Source organism: Scomber scombrus, chromosome 7 (assembly GCF_963691925.1).
Source record: "Scomber scombrus chromosome 7, fScoSco1.1, whole genome shotgun sequence".
Lineage (NCBI taxonomy): Eukaryota > Metazoa > Chordata > Actinopteri > Scombriformes > Scombridae > Scomber > Scomber scombrus.
Window position 1 is genome coordinate 12,775,034 of NC_084976.1, and position 25,010 is coordinate 12,800,043.

Here is a 25,010-nt window from a genome sequence, read left to right on the forward strand (position 1 = left end):
TGTGTGTGTGTGTGTGTGTGTGTGTGTGTGTGTGTGTGTGTGTGTGTGTGTGTTTGAGTTTTCCCAATAAAGAATATAAGGTATTCCACTACACTAAAACAGTTAAGCTGCTCTACACAAAAACAAAATGACCTCAGCCTCTATGTGTGTGCATGATGTATGTGTATACAAAGGTATTTGTTTATATGTGTGTGTGTATGTGTATTGATGTATTCTATGTGTATGGAGGTGTACTCATTCTTTTAAAACATTCCCACTGACCGACCCAAATGACTAAATCCAATCCATGAGGTGTATTCCTTTGTGTGTTTATGTGTGTGTGTGAGTGGCATTCACTATAAATTCACACCACAACCAAATCATACAAGAGAGACGGGATATTGGAAAGGCAGCACCTGGGGTCAGTGTGTGTATGTGTTTCAGTACACATATACACAAGGTCATACATAACATATTTCAATCACACTACTCCCTATGGAGATGAGGACAGAGGGTTAGGGGAGCAGGTGCATGCACCAAATAAGTACGGATGGACAGAAGGACCAAAGAAAGAGTGATTGTAGGAAAGACAGACAGACTAGAAGAGGGTCGTCCTGAGAGAGCAGTGAAAAAGAGTGTATTTTGTGTATATATGTGTATATATATTTGGATTTGTATATATATAGATATATAGATGTGATAGTAAATATGTGAAATTTGTTACAGTGGCATTAAAAAAAATGATGTATTCTGCTGTATTTGGACATCATGTCTGTTGTTGATTTACCCACAGGTGTGTGCAGCACCCCGCAGAGGAACCAAGATGAGGCTCAGCTGGAGGGTCAGAAAGCAGTGAAACACACAAACAATAACAAGCAGAATGGGAATAAGGTCACATCCCTTAACTCCCATGTATCCAGTGTATGCAGATGTGCCAGCTCACAAAGAAAAACTGTAAAATGCTAATTCAACTCGGTTGTTTACTGCAATTAGACAAAGAGCTGCTTTTCATACTACTACTGAGAAGTAAAGTTCCAAAAAGTAACAGAGAAATTGTGATATGTCCACAAATTCATCAATTTTAACTTTGCACAAAATCAAATGTTCATAACTCAACAAAACTGTACACAAAATTAAAGTTAAATAAAGCATATTTGAGCATACCACATATCATGTATATTTTTGATATTTTTGCACACAAAGACTATTGTGCAGCATGTCAACCAGATCATATAACAAATTTAGCTTAATACAAAGCATATAAAGTGAACTGTAGTGCTACCCTGGATGTAGGAGTATTTTAAAATGCCTCTTACAATGCCTGTAATGTAGGTATTACGATTAAGAATGTAGAAAAGGTTTGCGTTTTTGACTCCAGCCTTACAAAGAAGTGGTGCTGGGTAGGTGCAGCCAAGGTAAAGGTAACGTACATGAGACTGCTTTTATGCCTCAACAATGACTTCCTCTTTGTCCACTGTGACACTTACTAGAGCATAGAAGACTACCAAGTTTATCACTAAGCAAGGATAAGCAATGCTATGGTAGCTTGCATACACTGTTTTGTTCAATTGCTGTTTTTCAAGAGCAGTGACACTGGAAAACGGGACAATGGTGTATTCTATTTTCTATGCCTCCACTGTTGTGCGTGTATACAAAGGAAACTTGAAGAGTGCACTCAGTCAAGTTCAGATCTCCAGTTGGTCTATAGTCAAGATGGCAGCGAAGATAACAGAAACAGGGATTTTTCCAATAACAAAGTATTTATTTAATATTCATTCACTTATGGTATATCCATTTTAATTCTCTTTCACACACACATATACACCAGAGCTCGACATAAAGGCTTGTTTGCTTGTCTGGGACATGTGGATTTTTTTGTCAGGAAAGTGGAAGAGAAATGTACTTGCCTCACCAGACAAGTTAAAAGTCAAGAACAGAAAAAATATATATCATGTGACGCTCATTAATCTGCTATTTAACTTGCTTTCTGAGATTTGAGTTCACACTGGGAAACACGTCTGTTGTTTTACCTGCTTCCAGACAAAGATTTGGTGATGTTATTTTACTTTTTTGCTGTCAGTATTCCCCCAAACAATTAGTGTGGAGGTAACACTAACACTTGACCACTTTATCTGTTGCTGCTGCTTTACATTACAGTAATGTTAATGTCATTGATAGCTTGGGTAGCTTGACTGCTGATTCATTCCAACTGTGTGCTGTTTGTCCACAATTACTGTAATTAACACCATACAAGTTAAAGTTCTGATTCATGCTCCGTCTGACTTATAAAAGGAAAGTTATTTCAGAGGGAGTGAAGGAATAAGGAGACAGAAGCCAGGAAGAATGACAGGATGTAAAGGTGTTGAAAAGAAAAACAAGGAGAAAGTAAAGAACTGACTCAAGATTTTTTTTAAAGTTTAAGAAGGAAAGAGAGACACATAGAGGCAGCCCAGGCATCAGGTGATGAAGAGACAGGAACACGTTCAAAGCAGAGTGCAGAAAAAACAGGTAATGTCTAATTTACACCTGTATCTAGATAAATTATGGTTCTGGAAAATATTTTAAAAGTACAATCTGTTATCCAAAAGCAAACTGCAGGGCATCCAAACAAACTTGTGCCTGGCAGGGACAATAACAGTGTGGTAGTCCACAGTATGTTAAAATTTAGGCAGCACCAAGGAACAACTGTCACCGCACAAGAAAGGTTAAACTACACAAGCCATCTGGTGCTCTCTCTGTGCTGCTTTAGCATGTTCTCTCTTTGTCTGCATGGGTTTTCTCCTACAGTCCAAATACATGTAGGTTTGGTGGATTAGAGACTCTAAACTAAAAATTGTTATAAATGTGTGTGTGAGTGTGTGTGTGTGTGTGTGTGTGTGTGTGTGTGTGTGTGTGTGTGTGTGTGTGTGTGTGTGTGTGTGTGTGTGTGTGTGTGTGTGTGTGTGTGTTTTAGACTGGCACCTTTCCATTGTGTGACCTGTCCAGTCTGCTGCAGGCATAGAGGGATGGATGAATCTTAAGTTTAAATCAGCCTCTGACCTGAATCAGCATATGCTTCATATTGTGGTACAAACTACAGTATATGTAAAGTAAAGGTGAGAAACACAGCCTATGAATCTCTCTGTAGTGGGAGCAAAACTCACGAGAGAGAAAAGCCGACACTCCAGCCATTACAGCATTCATTATTAAAATAAATGTTCAGAAGAAGTTCTATAATAAAATACACTACATTCTGTATAGTAGTAAAGCAAGATTACACAAATTACTAACTACACAAAAAGGAAGCATCATATTAAATTACAATAAAAGCCTGTTGTGGGCATTTTTTCCTGAAATGAAAATACTGTTTTTTTTTGTTCTATGAATAAGCAGGTCATGTTACAAAGCTTTACAGTAACACATTCCTTACAGTAATTGGCACACTGATCTAAATAATTAGAGACTTTATGTGTTGATATGTTTTCAATCTGAAATGAAACAGTAATCTTGCTTTCTAGCACTGCTGAGCTCCTGTGGTGATTACTCTGCAAACAAATCTGTTTTCTCCCTGCCGGGAGAGTACTTAGCATTTTGTGCTCCTCACTGATTACATAGCATCCTGTTCAGGTTTTCAGGCAGTTCGGGGAAGTTCATTACAGTCAGATCTTGTATGTTTATGTAGGAAAGGAAGCTCTGGAGACTCCCTCATCTCGAAGCACCATAAACCTTTCATACAGACTCCTTTAATTCTCTCTCTTGATGATAGATATGTCATATATTACCCCACTTTCTCTTCTATCACTGTGGCGACAGGATCATATTTTCCATTTGAGACAGGCCTACTAAAAGTTTCCAAACTCTCTGACATTCTCTCACCAGGTATACTTACACTTTGTAAGTTATATCTGTCCCTAATGGAGACTGGCAGGTAGGGTTAAGCTATAAGGGTGCATTTAACTGTACAGAGTGTATGCAGATAGCTGCTTTTACTTGGTGTCTTTTCAGTAAACTGTTCTCAATTAAATTTCACCCTGTGAGTCCATTTAATAATTTCCCCACAGCACAACTAAGTAGCTGTGCATCTAGGATGTGCAGATTTTATTGACCACAGAAACAGATATGTGGTGTCTGATTCCTCTCTGGACTTCAGCCCTGGTAGATGATATATGAGGGTAAAGAGTGAGACGTCTGGATGTGTGTGTGTGTGTGTGTGTGTGTGTGTGTGTGTGTGTGTGTGTGTGTGTGTGTGTGTGTGTGTGTGTGTGTGTGTGTGTGTGTGTGTGTGTGTGTGTGTGTGTGTGTGTGTGTGTGTGTGTGTGTGTCTCTGTGTGTGTGTGAGTGAGTGAGACAGACAGCAGCCCTAGGGGTCAATATGATGCTCCTGGTGCTTTACACACAGACCACAGCATGACCCACTTTCCACCCCATCCCACATACACACACACCCTAACACATTCCCACATGCATACATGCACGCACACACAACTTACACTTCTCTCCCTTGTTATTTCGGTCGTCTACCCTCCATCCATTCCACCCTCCATCTCAAACGCATCATCTTTCCTCTTCTTCAGCCCCCACCCCCCCCAATCTCTCATCTTACACACACACACACACACACACACACACACACACACACACACACACACACAGGACATGCTGACCTTGGGAAACAGTGCAGTAGTGGTTTAGAGGAGTAAGCATGCTGGGGCAAAGGGGTGGCTTTGGGGTGAATGGATACACTTGACTGAGCTAACAAGCCCTGTCTGGCCTTATCGGCTGATTGGCTGACCAGACAGCTGGATGCCAGGCAGACTGGGAGGACAGGTGGACTGGAGGGCAGGGTGGGACAGTCACCCATTCCCCAGTGTTGTGCATCATTAGCAGATTAGATACTAAGATGTCTGGCCTGTCAGGAAAATGTTTGCTAGAACAGGAAGTGATCTGACCAAATTAATTGTTGGTGAAGATGGTATGTCAAACTGACCATAATAAGCAACTTACTTTAAAAAAAAAAGCCTAAAAAGGTGATTGGTGAATTAAGCTTAATATGTCCAAGAATTATTCACTGCCTTTACTCCTAATCAGAAACACTGATGTAAGCAGCTACTGTAGCAACGTTCAATACCGAACATAAAACTGACTCAACTCAGTGCAGACCACATTGGATAAAAGATGTCCAGCTGTTGCTTATCAAACTGACGTCAGGCAGCTGTTTGACTGTCAGTGTTGCCTGCTCTCCTCTGCTTGTGTGGTAACTTTTTCATATGTCACATGTCCACGTGACAGTGAATGATCGCATTTTTGGCCTCTACTCGTCCCAACTTGCAAAAGGTCACAATTTATTCCAACACAACTTCCAGCTCTTATTTTAGTATTGCAAAAATATGATGTCATGATCACTTGCACTGTTTCAGATCCTTTGGTGATTGTTCTCACAGTCAGTGTAGTTACAGTGTAGATAGTGGAGTATGTTGTATGATTTAGTGCCTCTTTTCCCTTTTTCTGAAATGTAATAAATGCTAAGTTGCTTCCACATGATACAGGCTGTTCCATTTTTAACTAACTTCTCCACAGCCCTACAGGGAACCTCTGCAGCACGTCATCCCCAATCTATCTCCTCTCATTTCGTGTGAGCTATTGTTTCAAACTTTCACTGCATTCGAGTGAATGACTGATTTATCTGGACAGATGGATCAATACATGAATGGAGGCGATGATTGCATCTATGCCATTAGTCTGCAATTTGAGAAATGATTACACATAACAAAGCCTCTGTTCAGACAGGTCAAATAGGGCTCTGATAAATTGGCTCAAGTATAACTGCTACACTCACACACTAAGTCATATTCCCAAAGCATGAGTGTGTGAGAGAGTGTGTGTGTGTGTGTGTGTGTGTGTGTGTGAGTGTGTGAGGAGTGACAAGTTGGGCATGTCTGATTGGGACAACAAGACATCCCCAGCTCACAGCATTTCTGTCTAAAAGGTTCCCTCTCCTCAGGGGCAGTGTGTGTCAGTACATGTGTGTGCCTGTGTAAATCTGTGTACATTGTGTGTGCGTGTGTATGTGTGCGTAACTGTGTTTTCCACACTGACGTGGCAAATAGTGAATGGGCCTTAGAGGACTTTCGAGTTTCACCTCCAATCACATTTTACAAGAAAGCATTCACACAGGCACACAGTCACATACACACAAACGTCCCCTCTCTATCTCTCTCACACACACACACACACACACACATACACACACACACACAGGGGCCTTGGGGTTTTGGCGGTTGGTCTATCCGTCTAGCAGGGTGAGCAACCACTCAGCCGTGGATGATAAGGCAATCAACTGTCATTAGAGGGACGCTGGCTGCCTAAACACACACAAACACACACACATTACAGCTTCCCATGGTACACTTTCTGCAGCCAGTCACAAGTGAAAAATCACACACATTGCTGTTTAGTGATAATAAGACATTGTTCTTCACTTCACAAGCTACTTGACAAACTCCTCATACTTAAACCTCCTGAGGTAAGAATGACGTAAACATAATTCATGTCGACCCGCAATGATTAGACCATCTAAAGAAAATTAATCAGCAATTGTTCTGATGATAGATGAACCACTGCAAACGTTGTAGGAATCCTGATCCTCAAATGTGACGATTTGACTCTCTGTCATATTTGACAGTTAATTGAATTGAAATTGAAGGTTTATTAATCAGACAAAACATTTTTTTTTTTTAGATTCCATCACATACCTTTTTTTAAATTGAGAAAATCAGTAAATCAATCCATTATAAAAACGACTGTTAGTTGCAGCCTTAAATGTATGTGAATATTTAGGGACACAAAAGAAGAGACTTGTATGTTAACGTACATGTCTAACAGCAGCCAAGGCAATACAAAAGCACAGAAACACACATAAAAAAACGGTATCTTTCATCCTCACCCAAAGTTAATCTTCTGATGCAACAACAGAGCAGCATCTCTGCAGAAATGGAGCTTGTTGCTTTTGACTGACCAAATATTAGCAACTGCTTGGTGATTGGTGCTTTTATTATCTTTTTGTTTCATTCTTTCAGGTGCTTCTTATGCACTCCTTTGTACTGCTGCAGTCATCTGACAGCATGAACATAAAGACATGTATATGCCAACTAGAGCATCCAAGACTGGATTTTTAATGGGAAACTCCACGGATTTTATACATCAAAGTCTGTTTACAGGTGTTGGGGAGCACTACTAAAAAGCTATATTTTTAATGCCAAAAATAATGCAAAACAGCCAAACAGCTTCTGTGCAGAGCTGTTCCAAAACGTGAGTCAACCTCTGTATTGTTGCCTGGGAAACTGTTGGTAGCGTATCTCCTTTAAGGAATAGGGCAGTGTGTAATGTGTCTAAGTAGCAAGTGTGTGGTTGAGCGAGTGGAGAGAGATAGAAGAATTAATGCAAGTGAAGCAGAGGAAGAGGTCAGCAGTAGGTTGCCAATCTGGCAGTTAATGTACAGTATAGACTACAGCATGTCACTTAATAAATGCTGCAGCTTCTCTAGACAATGAAAGGTCTGGTATGTGTGTTGATAGTAGGTGCCTGGTTAGGCAAGGAAGAAGATGCCACAGCAGAAAAATATTATAAATATGTAATATGTAATGAATGAATGAATGAATGTAATATTATATATAAGGGCTATTAACAACCCTGAAAAAGTGTGTGCCTCAACTTTAGAAAGGACATGAAATGTGAATGCTTTGGCACTGGTAGTACCCTAAAGCATTAGAGAAACACATTGCCTGAACTCAGATTTTTAAAAGTTGTTAAAACCACAGATATGATCAATTTATTCCCGTAATTTCTAACTAGCTATCTTACTGGTGAACCACAATTTTGAAGTCAATGCCTACATAACAGGGTTGGTGGGGAGTGATATGGGTGTTTATAATGGTTGCAGTCCAATTTGGTCACTTTGCCACCTCAATCTGAATTTCATCAAATTGTGGCCGCTGTATTGTATAGCCAAGATCCCATCAGATAAATTCTGTGCTGCAGAGATGTTTTGGAAATCTCCAGGCTTGGGGAAATGTGTGTGCACTGTGGATGCTGTGGCTCAGAAGGTAGAGCGTGTTAGAAGATTTGTGGTTTGATTTCTGACTCCTGCAGTCTGCATGTCGCAAGATACTAAACCCCAGAACTGCTCCTGAAGCCTGTGCCACGGATGTCTGAATGTGTTTCTGAATGCATTAGATATACCTGATGAGCAAGCACCTTGCATGGCAGCCTGCCACCAGCGTATGAATGTGTGTGTGAATTGGTGAATGTGGCATATAGTGTAAAAGCATTTTGAGTGGTCTGAAGACTAGAAGGGCATTATACAAATGCAGTATTTACCATTAACACAGTGATGAAATTGAAAACAGACGGAGCAGCTTCAGCCCGAAGTCTGTTGGTCCAGTGAACCACCAGCTTGGCTGACTCCATCTTCTCCACCATGTAATTTTCCTCCAAAAAAGAAAAATTCACTGCAAACCCTGGAGTCAGTGCCCACTGGAAGGTTCTCTCTCTCTCTCTCTCTTTGGTGCTACTAACCAGCACAGCTGTGCTGTTCTCAATTTCAGTGGCAAATAATGAAATTAGATTGTTTTGTCTTGGCTTTAACTTGATAAAAAAACAAATTTGCACATCCAGGAACAATGCAATTGTGGCCTCCTTTTGGTTTCAGTCTGTCCTGTGGCTCCCCAGTCTCCATCTTTAACTGTCTCTCATTTTTATTTTCTCTACTGTTCACGTTCTCTACCCTACTTTGCAGAACTCAGCCAGTCCAACCAACCCTGTGATGTCACTGGCTAGAGTACAGCAAGACAGTGGCGCTCTTAACACAAAATATATAACAAGATTTATCTATTCTTATACATGTCTATATTTGTCATGTTTGTAATATAATTATTGATTAGAGTGGAAATCCTTTTAGTAAATGATGGTAACTTCATTGACTGCTTATCCAATTAAACGTTTGAAAGATAAACTAACTTCTCCAGGGAAAATCAGATACATGTGTCTAATGCGCTGACTTAATATAGATATCAAACCAAAAATTGAGAAAATGATCTATTTTCAAATGTATCTGCATTAGTGTGGAGATGGTCTAAGCTGTCATTTAACACGTTATTTTCTCTCTGTCTCCCTGTCTCACACGATCTCACCAAATATACAAGACTTTAGTCCTCTCAGACTCACTCAAGCCCTTGACGGCATATCTCCCATATATCATCTTAGTAAGATGGCAGAAATTCACAGCAATGGTTCTTGTAGCATATACATAATCTAATGTCTCTTCTCAGAGGCAGATATGGCTGTGTGTGTGTGTGTGAGTGTCAGTTGTGTACTAAGCAGGGAGTGTATGCCAAGTTAGGCACAGCAGGGGTCCACCATAGCACTCACGCCAACAGTTTGACAACATCTTAAAACATCTATTCACTTGGGATTTCTCTCCTGTCTTTAACAACTCTGAGTCCATTACTGCTGAAGAGAGAGAGCTGCTCTGACAGATAGAGGCAGAAAGAGAGACAAGAAGGGAAAGGATGCAGGGCTGGGGGAGGGGAAAAGAATCAGGAGAACAAAGTTCAGAAAGTTTGAGGTGGAGCAATGATGGAGAGGCTAAAAAGATTTGCAAAAGAGAGGAGAGTTAGAAAAACAGGGGGTAGGGTGTTGGAGGCAGAGGCTGAGTTTGAGGAACGGAAAGAAAAGCAAGAGCACGGCAGAAAATGATAAAAAATGTAGAGAAACAGAAAAGAAAATAACGAGGGTGTGCAAAGGAGAGACCTAGCATTAGAAGATTAAGTGGGGGTATCACAGTGAAAAATAGCAGGTGAGCTCAGCTGAAAGTGGAGCAGGAATGATGAATGATGTGAGACAAGCCAACTGCTAATTTAGATGGCAGAAGTTTGCTTTTACAGGGCAAGAGGCTGGAGTCAATCTGTCTCTCTTACATCTGATCACAGAGACACAGTGGGTGCACCTGGGTCCAGACAAGGGGCCCTCCCTTATGACTAAAAATAGTAGAAACAAGTACTGAACTGGCAGTACAAATAGACAATGAGCAACATTACAGCAGATATGTTCCATTTGTACCAGTGTATAAATTCTACTGAATGTGGCCAATATGCTGTGACCGTTCTGTAATTAAAATGGGGTCAGAGATGTGAGAGTGTTGTGTGTGTGTGTGTGTGTGTGTGTGTGTGTGTGTGTGTGTGTGTGTGTGTGTGTGTGTGTGTGTGTGTGTGTGTGTAGTGGAGAAATAAATACATTTTGAGCTATTAAGTTTCAAAGCCATCACTGTTAAAGTAAGATAAGAGGACTTGTAGGGCACATATGGGTTGTATATGAAAAAACTGTATAACAGATGAAAGCAATGACAAACATCTGGCAATGGATTCCCTGTGATTTTAAATGTGCATTAAGCGTGATTTATCGAGCTGCATACAGACGGGAGATGGAAACCAGGCCTAAATAGATTTTTGCCATTACACGTCTCACCTTGCATAGATGGGATGATTTGAAGCCTCAGGTTCATGCAGTAATTGGGGCCAATCACTAGTCTGCAGCTCAGACAGAAAACCATTATGATCATCAGTGCAGGCATGAAAAGATATTTCACACAGCGAGAGAGGGATTATTAGAGTCAAGGGCACAAAAGTCAGTATGTCTGGGAGACAAGAAGGACCTGGAAGGTTACTGACTGACAAAGTAATATAGCAATGATTTCACTTTTACCTCATGCCTCACAATGATTCATGGCAAACTCTTTCACTTTCTAGATGGAGTGTAAGTGTCTTTCTTTCATTATTATTTATTTAGCTCTCCTGCTCTGAAAGAATACAAAAGTCTTTAACCTGGTTCAGGCTAATGTGTTGAGAAGAACAGGCTGTCTATAAAAATGTAGAGCGAGAGGCAATTTAGAAAATTGTTATTGCAGAATCTATGGCATCAGCAGAGTATAAATGCAGAGAAAACCTGCAGCTTTTTCAATACTGTTACACATTAGATGTTTTGATAATGCCAATCATGTCAGCTTTTTCTCTGATTAGAGACAACGCTATTTTGACAAGTTCACTTAGCAACAGCATTCTATAAACAGGGTGTTTATTAATTACTTAATTATCAAGTATTAAGCAAGCAGAATTAGCAGTCAGGGACTAGCAAGGCATGACATGAGAGGAAGATAATCCAAAGTAAAGTGTGAGTGTGTGTGCACACACAAATATCTCCATACACAAGATTAACATCATACAATTACAAGTGCATTAGTTAAGAAGCAGTTAAATCTCTGACTTCTCCTCAAAGAATATACAAAAAATATTATAATTGTATATAAACAGTGGGTGGGAGTGACACCACAAACATCTATGCAATATGAATAATGCAATCCAAACAGCTCTAAAATAAATCCTATCTTTATGAAGCTTGAAATGTGGTTTTATTGTGCCAAGCTTGTGTTGGATGAACACATACATATATATGGGGATTGAAAAATAACACCTGACATATAATCTTATACAACACCACTCTGACACAGTCCCAATGAAACTGAGCATGAACTGAGTTCATCACAAAGTCAGTATTTGTGGCAGGTGTACCGTATTGAATAGTATTGAGTTGTACATAAGCTTAGTTATTGTGTATCTTTGTGTATAGCTTTTTTTTCTTTAAATACACACTACACTTGTCTAAACACAACATAACCTACATACAACTCATATGGCAAAAACAAAACTACTGATTCATATGAATTCAAACAAAACAAGGAAGTAGAGTTTCCTGTGTTCATTAATTGTTCAACTGTTCAACTTGTTCAACGGGAGATTTTGTATAGTTTCATATGTAAACCTGCCATTAAATATTTTATTACGTACTCCCCCTGGCATTGTCAGACTAAACGATATGAAATAAATGTATTTGCATATTAACCCTTTTGCATGTTAAAACTAAAAAAACTAAATAAAAAAAAAAACAAGAAAATGGACAAATTAACTAAAAAGTATTAATAATTTATACTTTTGGCCCAATTTATTGATTGCTTCACATTTATAATTGTTGCAGCTCTGGGATGCATCACATAATCATGTATTTATATAGCATTTCAATTTTAATTATGTAAACCTCTCTTTTTCTCACTGCAAGTGTGTGTGTGAGTGTGTGCATGTGTATGTGAGAAAAAGGGGGAGAGAGTGACTGTGTGTCTCAAAGCCAACTGTCAAAATCATGCACACCATGGTAACCACAGCCAGTTCCCCATTTCACAACAATAACAGACTAGGCAAATATTGACGCACTATTTCTCTGACTTTACAAATGTGATTATGTTTGCTGTTTGCCCTGGGAGGTGGCAGTTTATATTCAATGAGGTGTATATGTGTGTGTGTGTGTGTGCGTGTGTGTGTGTACATGTTGAATTTCAAGTAAAAAATATAGGAAGAACGTGCATCAATTCGCTGTGTAAAAACAGAAACATGGGGGTGTGTGTCTGTTCTTTTATTCTTTCTCTCCCGCTTGTCACCTGGAAGACAAACAAAGAAAGAAAGAGACAGAAAGGAAAGAAAAAAAGAAGAAAGTGAGAGCCATCTGTATGTAAAAGTTCACCTGTCCTGGGAACAAATAAGACCAATGAATGAGAACGGCGGCAGATGGAGCTTGAACCGTAATAAAAGTGGGAGGTGGTAGCTGAGAGGGGCTGTGGTCTGCTGTCATGAAAGAGACGACACCAAAGCAACACTGCTGGTTGTTGTTTTGGCAACGCTCCTCGCTGAACTAGCCAGGAAAATGTTTCTCATTTTTCTCAGAGATAATAGGACACCCATGATGCCATTCACAAATCTACTTTTAGATATACACCAGAAAGAAGGAATTAAAGCCACTGAAAATCAAAATCCTTCTATGTAATTTAGGGCCTTATATGCTATAGAGTAAGAACCTACAGTAAAAAGTATTATTGCAGTAAGCGCATTGTCTCTGGTTGCCAGATTTTCTCTGTCAGTGGTAGTGTTTCCACATTTCAACCCAGTTCATTTGCTATATTTGTCTCTACTGTGGCTAAACGTACACTAGTTCTGCTCAAGCACTCTTAGCTCTCTCCTTCATTTAGTGACTTTCTCTCTAATCACCCAGTTGTTTACACGCTTTTCAGATCAGCTAGTTACTTTAGCTTAGCAGCTTAGCTTAGCTGGTAGCAATGGCTTCCCTCTCTCTCCTGTTCTCTCTTGCTCAGTGTGTCTTATGTTTAACTATTCTCCTTCCTCCTTTAATGATAATTGTAAATGAAATAAATGTAGTATATTTACCATGTTGGAGGCGAGGCTCAGTGAGTTAGAAGCTCGGCTACGCACCGTGGAAACGTAGTCATTAGCTAGCTTGAGAAACAGTCTAAACAGCTAAATTAGCTGTTTTTGGAACAAGGATTTCTAATAGATACATCTATTTTCTCTCAAATTTTCGGCATGCTTATTGAGACACTTTAGTTTGACATCATACAGTATATGCATTTTTACTATTTCAAGCTAAACTTCAAGAGGCTTCAAAAACTACTTTAAAACTTCTTCAATCAAATGATCCTGATTAGAGAAAGAATTGTTGGTCACAGCAGAAGTTTAATGCTTGCCATCTGCATTTTGCCATCCTGTGTAAAGAGTTCAGTTCTAAGTAAGTGTTAGTGTTTAAAACCTTATAGTGTACACAAATACACTGTGGCTCAAGTAACCAAGTGGTTACTTATATTTCAGTTGCTGTCCCCGGCTCATTTATGTGAAACAACACCATGTCAACTTCTGCTCATTATTAGTTTGAGCAGTGAATTTACTAACTGCAGGAAAGAGAGACCAGTTTTTGTGCAGTGGCAAAGCATCAACGCACTTCTCAAGTGTTTGACAGAAAGATAAATATGGAACTCTCAGATGTGCTGCAACACCTTATAATAGCCAAATCCGATTCTGATAAGCTTCTGTGATTAATTAGGTCTGTAAAGAGCAAATGGATATCTTTGAGAGTGCAATATAGAGCAGTTTGTCCTAAAATAGAGAATCTACAAAACAAAAAAAGCCTTTGATGAATACTGTAGGGAGAGAAAGTGATGATGCGATGTGGGAAATCTGGCCAACTGCTTGAACTCAAGACAAGCAACCACAGACACAAACACACACAAACACACACACACACACACACACACACACACACAAACACACACACACACACACACACACACACACACACACACACACTATTTGATTATCTCCATGCAAAAGCAGTTTGCATTGAAAGCAAGTTTCCACAGCTTGCTATTGCAGCTAATAACCCTTTCTTATATTTACGCTCCACATGTAAAGTGTCCTAATTCGATTAATAGTAATAATTAGACCTTCCTCCACTTTTTTATTTCTGGGTGGAATTGAAACAATTTAGGTCATCTGGCCCCTTATTCCCAGATCCAAGCTAAGGGACATGCAAATCAGATGCAAATGCCACGAAAAAGTGAAAACTAGTTATGGGCCCGGGTAATAAATACTGAATTTAGCCTCTTGGCATTCCAAAAACAGCCAGTTGGGGTTCATATGCAAATGGTATGCAAATAGCCCAGACGCAGAGAGCTTTTATTTTTCTGATACAGAGAGCATAAGGGGGTTTCCTGGTGTGGCTTAGAAGGCAGAGGCACATAACATCCGTATGATGTTGTGGGTTTGAAGCCAGTTCATGTTGCCATCCCCTGACTCCCATACTTTTGTATTCACTCTCCAACTGACACTAATCACACACACAGGAGAAGATAGGAAAAAAGATGTACAAAACATCAGATGAGAGAAGAGGTGGAAAACAAGAAAGTGAGACAAGGAAACACGGCGAATGGGAGGCACGACATATAATAAAAGTTAAACCCCAGACACTGCTGGCTGATGATTAGAAGATCAGTGTGGAGAGGAAGCCAGAGGGAGAAAGACAAAGACGGTAAGAGTAAGAGATACAATTTGCATATAGGAGGGAAGCAAGTCAAAAAAAAAGAGAGAAAGGTTGGACATGAGTCAAAAGTGAGAAAAATAAAGACACCAAGGGAAAAGAGATGGAGGGAAATTCTGACTTTGAGACAGACAAGCAAAAACACAGAAAAGCTGGAAAGACACAGGTACAGAGGTGGTTAGACACAAAAAAAAACACAGAAATCTTGCAATAGTGTTGTAAAGAAGACCCATCATTATGCCAACCTTACTTTTTTAAATTGAATCAAATGATGCCAGTGTTCTGGAAATAGAGGCCTGACGTATGTAGTGTGTGTTGTCCTGCAATTCTGAGTGTCCCTTTAACATAGATGCCGATCCAGCAATGTGACAACCTCCACTGTTGGCTTTATGGCAGAAAAACAATGACTCCCCATTCATACTTTCATACTAAACGATGAGACGGCATAATGGCGCAACATTCCCGACTTTAAAATACTGTGTAAAAGGGGCTACAGAAGCAGAGTCTTTGAAAGTGTTAAGAGAAAGTGAGAAAAAAAAAAAAAACATGACATATGAACTGTAAAATTGGGATGAGGGGAAAGTAAGATGAACACACACACACACAGAGTTTAGTGAAAAGGGGAAAGCTAGGTGTCAATTAATCTGGAAGAAACACATTGTGCAGTGCAGCGCCACACATGATAAGCTTAGTGTACCACCTTGTTCAATTGGCAATGTCTCCTCAAATTACATGCATCACTGGCGTACACACACACTATAACATACGCACCATGCAATGTCTCCACCTGCCGTTCCACCATATTAGAAATAATCGCTATAATGCTCTTAATTGAGACCCAGTGTTGCCCTGAACACATCACCTGATCTCTCTACCTGCAATACCACCACATTCGAAATGAACACTGCAAAGCTTTTAATCACAGCCTCTAACACACACACGCTTGTTGCTGATATGCTTAGCACTGAGCAGTTAAAGGAATATGGATGTTGGCAAGTAGATTGGTGATTAGAGAGGCTGTTTTGTAAGTATGTATACCCAAACATTATGCACACGCACACGCGCACACACACACGCACACACACACACACACACACACACAGACCGAGAGCCTCTGAGTATGTGCACCAATCAAGCAGGCTGGTTTGTTTGTGAATTTTTACCTATTGAACATCCTGTGCAATGTTTATCATAATACCAATATCCTGTGATTATAGTGAGTGTGAATGCAACAACTATTAAGAAAATATATACTCTGGAGCACATATATAAAAATATATAGTGCACAGGGATATCAAATTTCAAAAGTAAAGGCTAAAATACCTTACAATGCATACAAATTAATTTAAATACAACTCTTTGGTTATTCTTTTGATTTACCAGTTTCATCATTTTTCAATGTAATCCCTCAATTTTTATTTTCCCTGCATCTCTCCTATGCAAGCAGTATAGGATTTCCACATCACTTCCACTGCTCAGCTTCATTAAAAATGCATATTTTTAATCTTGCTTTCTCCAAGACTGGTTTTTTGTTTTTTTTTTGTTTTTTTTGTGAAAAATACAGTATTTATTAAAATCTGATTTATGAGAAATTACAACAGGGCATCTCAAAGGATAATCCTATGGACCCGTTGAAAGCGTTTTAACAGCATAAAGCTGCCTATGGCATTTGTGTGCACACGTGTTAGTGTGTGTCTGTGCGCACATGCATACATGCTTGTTGAATGTGTGTCTCCATGCATTTGTGCATGAATACATTAGTTAGGTGGGGCGGACATGAGGCCAAATCCCAGAGAATGTGCCTCCTAATTAATAAATCATTACAAAATGGAACGATTTAAAGTGTTTTCCATAGTAAATAATTGATGTCTTTGTTCATGGTCTGTGTTAATAATGGTTCTGTTTTTCCATGGGACAAAAATCAAATCAAATCTAAAACACAGGAAATGATAAGACAAAAGGCAGGAAAATATGCAATACAAATACAAATAACAAGCCTGAAAAAGTGGCGAAGACAATGAAAAGGAGCAGGGGTGTGGGGGTTGCACACACACACACAGAAAAGCACACCCAGTATGTCTCCGTCTAACAGAATCCATTGAAAACAGATGGCATCAGAATTATCTGATGTCCCGTCACTGTCTTTTTATATGCTAATCCAGCTCCTACACACATCTGAGTTTCTTTAATCAGATATCAGGTCAAAGAAGCTAAATCAAGCTGAGACAATCATGCTGCTAGCACATAACAATACACTGAGACAGGTAGTCTGACAACAATGTATCAATTTACTTAACGCCATGAGACTCAGGCAGTGTGTGGAGTTAACCTAGATGGGTGATGCTTTCAGCACTTTCAGGGGCTGGTAAATTGGATAAAGTGCCTCTGCTACACTCATACAGGGGCGCCACACCAGAAATGTTCCTCACCGTGACAAACTTTCTTTGCATACTATTGAGTTATTTTGTCACTATTTGCAAGCACTCATTCTGTCATTCATCCAGCACTGTCACAGTAGGAGTCCTGTTGTTATCTGCTCACTTCATTTGCTGCTGTAAGATAATATTGACGCTTAAAGCTACTGTTGATAAGTTCAACACTTCATTACTTCAAAGTGAAGGCGGTGATAGATGCGCTGGCTCCTACTATAAAGTCATCTTGGTTGACAGTGTGTGACAGTACCAGAAAGTTGAAGATGAACTAAAAGTAGAATTTTTCCAGGAATTTCTCTGAACTTTGTCGGTTTTAAAATGTTCAAGGCCAACACAGATGATACTACATCTCTGACATAGCCCATAAAAGAACAGCGATCAGATAACAATGATGACCTATAACATTATCTGGCCAATGACAACATTGTGCATGTTGTAATCAGCTTTAATCTGTCAGAAAAGGATGAATTTGTTAGATTACAAGGGTGCAGAGGCTTTTCACACTTTTGGCAAAGCTCAAACTTTAAACATGTGACCAATAAAGACCAACACCTTCTTCCTAGTGTGCATGTGCAGAGCGTGGGCTCTGATCACACCGTTTTCATCTGTACACAATAAACCATGTTATATTAGGCAGAAACATTGTGCACTGTGGGCTAGATAAACAGAAAAGTAGGTCTTAGGTAAAAATGACCTATTTAGGGGGCCGCTGAATGCCTCTCTTCCTTTTCAAGATAACATAAATATTCCTATTATTTCCTTTATAAACTCAGAATACTGAAGCATAACTGATATGTGACCAAAACAGACAAAATGAAGTTCAGAAATATAGACTTGTCATAACAGTCCTGGTCAACCATTGATCAACTATGAACCGCAAAGTAGTGATGACAAGAGTATAGACACATTCAAACCGCAACTGTAAAATAAGTTTAGGAAACTAAAAGGCTGAATGACCATACACACACACACACACACACACATATACCAGAGTCAGCGGGGGCCTTCTGAGGACAGATTTATTGAGCTCATCCTTGGAAACCACACACACACACACAGTTAGTAATCATCAGATCAGATATCAAAAGGCAGTGTCTGTCTGGAAGATTAGAAGAGCCATCTGTCTGCCATGTGGAAAGCCTCAGATTATCAATAAACTTCACACACTTCTGTATGTGCGTGTATCGCTGTGCTTATGTGTTTGATCCAGCCTCTGAGTATCGAATGCAAATTAGAGAGACAGAAACAGGGAACAGGAAAAAAAATATTACTAACAATAAAAATAAACCCTTTTCCATTTGGTAGTTGGAATAAATGGCAAGAAAGAGGAAGATACATTACCACAGACCATGAATAATAGGTTTTAATATTAAAATGTACTACTTTTACAGTACTGTTTAAATTCAACAACCACCACACTTGACGCATTCAACAGACACAGACAGAGAGAGCCAGGAGTGACTTAATACTTCATCATTCGAGAGCCAAAGTGAAACCAGAACTTTCAGGTTCTGTTACAGGGGTAAGAGAACTCAAAATCCCAGTACTCAAAAACAAAAAATCCAGCTTGGAACAGAGCCTTTCTCAAAAGTTTGTTATTTGGCTTGATAGTTGTTTTTTTGTTTGTTTTTAAAAAAATAATGTAATATCATTGTTTATTCAACATTTATGTTTTTAGCCGCCTTTAATGAACACCACTTCCCATAAGCCCTAGACATTCACAAGCTAAACCTCACAGCTTGACAGAAGAGATGCGTCTATGAGCTAGTCCACAGCTAGCTCAGACGAAGACTGGTTGCTATAGTTAGCTACTAACTTCTAATAGCATGTGCTGTTGTGTGACTTGTCCTAGAATACGGAACATAAACCCCAAGAACACACATTGATTTTTCAGAAAGACAGGTGAAGGAAATGCATAATGAGAGATTGCATTGAGTTAGCTAGTAGAACAGTTGACGCCATGACCTCAACTCTAAACATAGCTGTCAATCTCTTTCCTGACTAAACATTACTTTTATTTATTCTGTTAACATTCCCCTGTATTGATCCACACAGCTTATATAACCCAAGAAAGAAGGCAAAAGTATTGAGTGAGAAAATATGAGTGAATTAGAAGTGGCTGTCAAAAAGGAAAGTACACACACACACACACACACACACACACACACACACACACACACACACACACACACACACACACACACACACACACACACACACACACACACACACACACACACAATAAAACAAGTTCAAGCCTTCAAATAAATTCAAGCTGAATTATTACTTGTTTACACTCCGCCTTGCAGAGTGGACAGCAGACAAGCTATTAGGCCTATAACCCGTGGATGACCATACACACACATACACACACACACAGTTACTTATATTCATTCACAATTTCTCTCTGGTCAAGCAAGGTCTTACCGATGCTTCCAGTCAAGTCATTTTTTCTGCTCGGCGATCAAGGTTACTTTGTCTGTTGATGATTCAAATTAAACCCGCTGCTCAAATCATCCGTGGCTTTTAAATCCACTTTATCTAATATCTGTGCTCTCACATGGAAATCTAGCACATAGCTGATTCATTTGTATGTATGAAGGAAAGATTAGACAGAGACACATGTAGAATAAATGTATTACAAAGGACTGAAGTGCACACATACCCAAGCAGTCGCGCACATTGTCTTATATTAAAATACTTATGAAGACCTCTGAAGTCTTGAACTCCCCAAACTATTTTCTTATTCCTTCCTTTCAATTTTTGACCGGTCCTCACAAAACTGACAGATTCATACAACACACAAACACTTGTGCCCACAATTTCTCTCTCTTCAATAACAGGTAGCCAGTGCTTTCATTTCAGCAGGTGGCCTCATATGAACATCCACAGATGACGATACAGGTCACCCCTGCTTTCCATTTCAGCGGGTGGTCAGTGAATAATGGCACTGATGGTTGAACATTGGACACTCAGACAGAAAGCTGGGGTTATCTTCCAAAACAACACAAAAAGGGCCAAATGGAAGAGAGGGAGTGAGAAAAAGCCTCAAAGGAGGCCTTGAAAAGTCATTTACTACATGTCCTTGAATGCCCAACTCCCGATTTTCTTTGCTTTGTATCCATATGTCACCCACACACTTTCTCCCCCCACACCAACAGCCTAGCATGCCACATTAATTACTAATGTCTTTCAAGCTTTCATTTCGTCTTCAGGAGGAAAATTACATTTGTTTTCCTTGTTGAGTCAAGATGACAGGGAAAACAAAGCAGAGGACAAATTACGTAAGAAAGACAAAAAAAGTCTCTTTCAGCTTATTAAGTAACAGAAAAGCTAATTATTCAAAAACAGAGAAAGCGACAATGAGTTGTCAAATGTCAAAGAATAAAGATCATCTTGCTTTGCTCCTTTAAAGTCTACTGTCAATAAGTCAGAAACAATATCTCAGTTTGTCCTCCAAGAGAGAAAAGTTAAGCGAGTCCCTGACATCACTCTCCTGAACCAATAAAGACATGTAATTCTACAAAAAACATGGACATTTTGAATTTAGACCAGTTTTTCCTGTCAACGTATGCAAATGCAACTCAATGTGTCCTGTGTTGACCCTAATTAACACTTGTTGGCTCTGTCTCATATCTGTCACCATAACTCTCACTGCTCTGAAACTGTGTTGCTCCGTATTGAAGTGATTAAACTGCAGCACCAGTTGACAGATCCTCCACCAAAAAAACGTGTTAAAGGAAAATTCAATATGTGTATTTCCATGAAAGCACCAAAATCAACAATGTGTTAAGTGGCAGTCACACCCCAAAAGTGACATTTGCTCGTCCCCGCAAAATAGGTGGGGCCAGAAACTTGGTGACTAGCGACTACTCGCAGGGCTAGTGGGTGAACTTCTGTAGCTAGCGAGCTAACTCATCAAATATATATCAACACAGCTTGCCAGTCAGTCATAACAGCTCCTTTAGCTTCTCTTTAATTTATCTATACCGTTATTTTTATTTCCACCCTGGCATTTAGTTAACAATTGAATATTTTCATTCAATAAAAGGTTTATGAAAAAGGAAAGTAAAGCTCTCTGCACTAACAAGGATTAGCATTAGCACTGCTCGGTCACTAGTGGGGCAATAATGATACTCAGTTTCAGCCACATAAATGTCTGAAAAACATTGTTTTGTGGAGCAGTTTTTATTACAATAGAGAAGATTAACTACTGGTAAAGCAGAGGAGCTAAAGTCTACAAATATTCAACACATTTTAAGATACATAGCTAAATTGGCTTAACCATTACATATAATTTTACTATTACAGTTGCCAAAGAACGCATTCATATTTGCATGCATATTAACGGATATGAACAGGCAAGAAGGAGCCGTAGAGGCTGGGTTACATACACACACGACTGGGACCTGCCCAACATATCCACAGGCATGTCGTGTTGCCCACTAGGTAGCTCCAGTTGCAATGCTGGGGGTTAAATGCCTTGTTATATAGCACCTGATGCAACTTGTTGAAGGGAAGGGAAAGCCAGTGTGGACGCACTGGTCCAAGATTGAATTGTCAATCCAGAAGCCATTAGCTTTCATTTTTCCTTCATTTTTTCATCTGCCTGCTTTAATTTAATTCCCACCACTTTGAATATATGCCAAACCTTGTCTCAACCCACATTTCCTAGTCCCTCCCTTACTTAACCCTCTCAACCCCCATGTCTTTCCCTCAGCTCCTGCCTTATCCCACTGCTCACATCGCACCATGATATTCCCATTATATTCCTTCCGGGTATTCCCAGTCCCTGTGGAATGCAGGTGGTATTCCTGGGATAAAAGGGAGTTGACTGGCTGGTTTCTGCAGGGAATAGGGAATACATTCCCTTCCTCTATGGAAAAGCTATTCATTTATCACTAGCTTTCTTCATCAGAAGAATGAAAGTGCAAATGAATAAATGATTGGACAGAAAAAGAGTGGAACACTGATTCTGGCTTCCTCTTCCTCTCCTGCCTCTCCTGTTTCTGTCTGGTTGGAAAGAGAAGGTATCACCATCCTTTGGGGAATGCATGTGTTCAGTTTTTTTTTTTTTTTTTTTTTTTTATTATTATTATTACTCGGTGGAACAAGAAGTGGTCTCTTTTTCAGTCTAATACAACTTCCCTTCCTAGCTCCTAAACCTCACATATGGGAAGTGCCACTAAAACAATAACTCTCTATCTTTGGAGAAGTGAGTACCAGGATAGAATGATCCTTGTTTCCCTCCTGCAGTTCTTACTATCACTAGCGGAAATCTAACCTTTCGCATTTATACATCTGACACAAGTCATGACGTTTCAACACAAACCTTATACTCTTTTTACTCAATTAGTTACCAGGCTGTTATTGTCTTATTCAAAATGGCAGATCCATCAAAGATGATACATAAACCCCTAAGACTTATTTTGTGATTTTCGACAATGACTAGTTCTTTCTGCAATAGCTGTTCTCATCGGGTCTGTTTGCCATGCAATCAAAATTTCTTTGCTCAGAGTAATCAATAGATGAGATTGAGCAGTGATCCCTGCTTTCCACAGGCTATCCCCCGTTTTCCTTCTTCTACTCTATCCATATTTCCCTCAGGGGAATTTTATAGCAGGAATTGCAGGGATCCCTAATCCGTGGCCTCCAAATGGTTACTGGGTGCTGCCTACACGTGGGTCACCTTGTAGATCACCAAAACACACACGTGCGCACACACATCCATACACACACCACACGGACAGGGTTTGGGATCAGTCTAATCTCCTGGCCTCAAAATGGTTACACTTGACTGCCTGGACTCATGGGTCTATTTGTAAGACTTCAGACGAATTCAAAGCCCTGGAAACTATGTGTATGTGTATGTGTAGGTGTGAGTGTGTGTTATGTCGTACAGAGGAGATGGGACAGATCTCATTATCATTTCAACAGTTTTGCTCTGCTAAACCGCACATACATAAAATAAAATCATTAATCCTGTTAACTCAAAATTGTGATAAGTTTATAAATTGTGAGTCAGTTAAAGGACAGCGCAAAACCTCCCATCTGAAAAAATTAACTTATCTTACAGACAGACTGAACATGAGCATCCTTCCCTGTTCTCATCATCCAAAGTGAAATCCACCAACAGATAGGAGGTTTTGCGTTTCGGCCATCGATATGAATATTAAACAAGTCTTGCTAACTGTAGTCATGCCTCCTGTTCATACTGGCCATTAAAAGATGTCTTCCAAATGTGCTTACAATGTAAGTGATGGGGGGATTTATGCAAACGTGTATTTGAAAGTTTATCTGAGGCTAAAATGAGGCTTCAGCCATCCAAATTTGTCAAATCGAGCGGATAACTACCAAAATTAATCTTTTTAGTATAGAAGTCTCTCCTTGTGTTTCCCCGAACAGTGTTTCCCTGTTGAGCTGTGTCGGAAGGATAGTAACATAAAGATGGAATTTGGTACGAAAGAGGCCGTAACTTGGAGAGACATTGACTAGATTTAACTAATTTGGACAGCTGAAGATTCTTTTTTAACTTCATTTTAGCTAAGGATAAAGATTTAAATACATTAGGATGACTGTGGATCCCCCTTCCCCCACCATATCCAAGGGATCTCTTGATGGCCAGTATGAACAGGAAGAATGATTACAATAAGAAAAAATATGTTACAAAGTTAATTTAGCCACATGACAATAGTTTTATGACATACTTGAAAAACTGCAAACCTGTCCTTAAATCAAAAACGAACTACTTAAATATTCTGTCAAAAACAGGAATTTTAAATGTTAAAAAGTTAACACATGGCTGAAATGCAGTGTTTTGCTGCCCTCTCTGGTTGGACATTTCAAGCTTTTATTCACCTATAACCACACCCAGCAGTGATGATGTGGGGTACTGGAGTGCACATGTACATCCCTGCAACCAGGTGAGAAGCTACAATACTGGACGTTGACACAAACAAGATTTACAGGGGGGGTGTTATGTTACAGTTTCTTATCATTACAAACATACTTGTATTTGGGATGATTGTATAATCCCTAAACAAAAAGGACAGCACCTGTTTTGCCAAATGACAACTGTAATATTAAAATTCATTGTTTTTGGTATTTTGACCCTCATGTCACCATACTAATATTTGAATATCCAAATGTTCAGCCTCTCTACCTTTCTTATGTCTGCTCTGAACTTTTAGGTATGACATTTAATATATCAAAGTGGGCACACAGTGATGAAAATGTCTTTGTTTGTACAATTTAGATTTCTGTTCATTGATACTTAGTTTCCATTGCAGTTTTAGCTCTTACTTTCTTACAATTGTCACTCGATTTAGCAACCAGTATAAATTAAACCCACTGCTACCAACCACCGTTTCCCATCTTCTTTCCTTTCGCAATGCAGCGATTGTCTCCTTCCGTATGTCTCTCTAGTCCCCTTGCATCCATCAAATGGCTCCCCTCTCATCACACTCCCTTATTTCTCCATCTATCCATCTCCCTACTCCTTGTTTCTGCAGATTTGCCTCAGTCTAATATGCTTTCACTGGCAGTTAATTGCCCTCCATGTCCGGCTCCCTTTTTCCAACCACTTTAGCTGATTTTGGCTTGCATCTGTCTCTATCGGCTGTACCTTTCATCCCA

General features: G+C 39.5%; 1 protein-coding gene across 1 annotated transcript in view; it reads right to left on the reverse strand.

Annotated features, from left to right (window-relative positions):
* cdkal1 (CDK5 regulatory subunit associated protein 1-like 1) overlaps nt 1–25,010 on the reverse strand; it is a 252,024-nt gene that overhangs the window by 215,803 nt on the left and 11,211 nt on the right. The window lies entirely within an intron of this gene.